This window comes from Rhinopithecus bieti, unplaced genomic scaffold, assembly GCF_001698545.2.
Source record: "Rhinopithecus bieti isolate Rb0 unplaced genomic scaffold, ASM169854v2 repeat_25819, whole genome shotgun sequence".
Classification (NCBI taxonomy): domain Eukaryota; kingdom Metazoa; phylum Chordata; class Mammalia; order Primates; family Cercopithecidae; genus Rhinopithecus; species Rhinopithecus bieti.
Window position 1 is genome coordinate 1 of NW_016838217.1, and position 3,007 is coordinate 3,007.

The following is a 3,007-nucleotide window of genomic DNA, read 5'->3' on the forward strand; positions in this document are numbered from 1 at the left end:
CCTCAGAGGGATGAAAAGATGTGACAATTACTCTTTTGTTAATTAAATTTATAATGGATGAATGATAGGGTTAATGGTTCTGCATTGTGAAAAAACTCAAAAACAAGTATAAAGTGTTGACGGCCCTGTAGTTAAAAGTACAGGGGACATGTACTTAAAAGACAGGCTAGAGGAGAGGAAACACAAATTTATGAATTTAACAAATTTATTGTAACTTTACTGTAAAAGTAATTAAACTCAGAGTAAAACAAAAATGGGGCAGTTTGGTCAGTTCATTCAAGTTCTTGAGGTACAGTGCAAATTAAAATATGGAAAATTATGCTGATTGTGAAAGAAACATTATTGTACAAGCTTGTTTATTCATTTAATACATCTTTATTGAGTAGCCAGGCATTGGGGATACAATGGTGAACAGACAGAAGGTCCCTGCACACAAAAGCTTGTAAGTTCATGTAAGGGAAGCAGATGCCAAATAGGAAATTAGTGTTAACTTGTCATTTGTATTAATGAAGGAAATAAATGGCTAAGAGGCTAAGAGGCAGCATTAGTAGACATTTAAGTTAGTGTAATCCTTTCTGAAAGAAATTGATCAGTGTCTTTCTTTCATTACAATTTAAAATACTTAATAAATTTTGACCAAGTAATCCCAAGTCCTAAGCCTAGTGATCCATACTTGGAAAATAATAAATATGATAAAATTGTTTAATGTTTAAAAGTATTCTTTGCAATCATTGTTAATAGGGTGCCTAGTGGCTAAACAGTGTAAAATTTCAGCATCCAACATTCAGCAATAAAAAGCATGAAAGAAGAATATATTATATATATGATTTTGTTATAAAAGTAGGCAAATGGATAAATTAATAGCAGAAAATTGTTCATAGAAACTTTAACAAAGGGGACATGGTTTATGAAAAAATTTGCACACAAAATTATAGGTGCATGTTGAATACAAATACAATTGTAGGGAAAAGATGATGTAGAGAAAAGGATCAATGAGAAATACCAAAATACTAACAGTAGTTGCTTTTAGTTAGTAGCATAATAAGTGAATGATTTACTTAAAATTTTCCCTTATCACCGGAACTGTCAAGCACGCTTCTCTTCCCGGAGGAAATCACTGTAAACGATTTAGTCTGCATCTTTTCTGAACTTTACCAGTGTATTTACAAATATTTACATACACACACGCGGCAGTTTTCATTTTACTTTTCAAACTGCAATATAATGGCACACATAAAGTTCTACAACCTATATTTCTTCCCTTTTTTGTTATTAATATCTTTTTACATAAGTTTGTTTTTTGTGAAAGCTTAATATTCTGTAGAGATACAGAGTAATTTTTTAAACTCTCCCCTTAATTTTTTTTTTTTTTTCTTTTGAGACGGAGTCTTGCTCTGTCACCCAGGCTGAAGTGCGGTGGTGCAATCATGGCTCACTGTAGCCTCAACTCCTCCTGGGCTCAAAGGATCCTCCTACCTCAGCCTCCAGAGTAGCTGGGACCACAGGCATGTACCACCATGCAAGGCTAAGTTGTTTTTTGTTTGTTTGTTTGTTTTTTTGTATGGGGTCTCCTGTGTTGCCCAGGCTAGTCTCAAACTCAGGACTCAAGGGATCCTCCCACCTCAGCCTCCAGAGTAGCTGGGACCACAGGTGCGTGCCACCGTGCATGGCTAATTTTTTTTTCTGAATGAGGTCTCGCTGTGTTGCCCAGACTGCTCACAAACTCAGGACTCAAGGGATCCTCCCACCTTGGCCTCCCAAAGTGTTGTGATTACAGGCATGAGCCACGGTGCCTGGCTCTATTTCATATTCCTTTAATTAGAAAATCTAACATTCATCTACATGTCTTAATACGATTAAGACATTGTAGTTTGTAGTGAGTGAAATTCAAGCATTCTTAACCACCAGTATTAAAGTTTTGAATTGATGGGCTCGTATCTACTTTGTTAAAATTAAAGAAGTGTCATCTTAGTACTGGCATAGTATCTTGAACTTTACAATCAGTTTTCCTTTTATTTCTCGAAATGACATCTAATGTATACGTTAACTATCATGAATATTAACTCAGCTGTAATATGAAAAAAATCGTTAAGATTCATGCATGTACCTTTTTATAGTTCTTTACACTTTGATTAGACCAATGGAATAAGCCATATTTTGGCATACTTTGGTATATTTCCATAGATAATTTATATTCTCAAGAATATTTTGTGTTATGCCTTGTTTTAGTGATCGTGGTGGAGAAGACCCAAACCAGAAAGTAATCCATGGGGTTATTAACTCCTTTGTTCATGTTGAACAGTATAAGAAAAAATTCCCCTTAAAGGTAAACAGCCTCCTTTAAAAATATAAATAATCAGACTGTTAATTTTTTAAACTGCTTGCTCTAATTTCTTCTAATATGATGTAATTGATTTATCCAGTTTTATCAGGAAATCTTTGAGTCTCCCTTTCTGACTGAAACAGGAGAGTATTATAAACAAGAAGCTTCAAATTTATTGCAAGAATCAAACTGCTCACAGTATATGGAAAAGGTAAGAAATAAAACATATTAAATATGTTTATCTATTTTTGTATCTGGCCTGGTTTTATTTAACATCGTTCTTAGTTTTGGGGGGGGGGTGGAAAAAGATGGTTTATTTAATCATTAACTCTGAGTTATAGTTATTATACAATAACGTTGTTAAGTCATTGCTCTTGTTGTAACATTTTCCTGAGAAAACAGTACCCTTCCAGTTTTCATCATAATTGATGCATTTTGATAAATCCTAACTGCCTGGATTAATATATATGCACATTCTTGGCAGAATAATAAACTGGATTTCATGCTTAGTGGTTTGTTTAGAGAATAGGATAAGTGCAGAAGCTCTGTGTTGAGGTTTTTTTCTTCGTTTAAAATGAGAGGAAAAATAGGGAAAATATAGTCATGTCTAGAATGACATTTGAATAAGTCACTCTTTTGGTCTGTTAAGTTCTTGGAAAGCTGAGAGACAACCCCACATGAGGT

At 34.1% G+C, this 3,007-nt stretch overlaps 1 long non-coding RNA gene across 1 annotated transcript; it reads left to right on the top strand.

The window, feature by feature from the left end:
• Positions 1–1,622: 1,622 nt before the first annotated feature.
• On the top strand, positions 1,623–2,530 carry LOC108524870 (uncharacterized). The gene is made up of 3 exons (XR_001884151.1): positions 1,623–1,650; positions 2,230–2,326; positions 2,424–2,530. It is a non-coding gene; the product is annotated as an uncharacterized LOC108524870 (long non-coding RNA).
• The last annotated feature ends 477 nt before the right edge of the window (positions 2,531–3,007 follow it).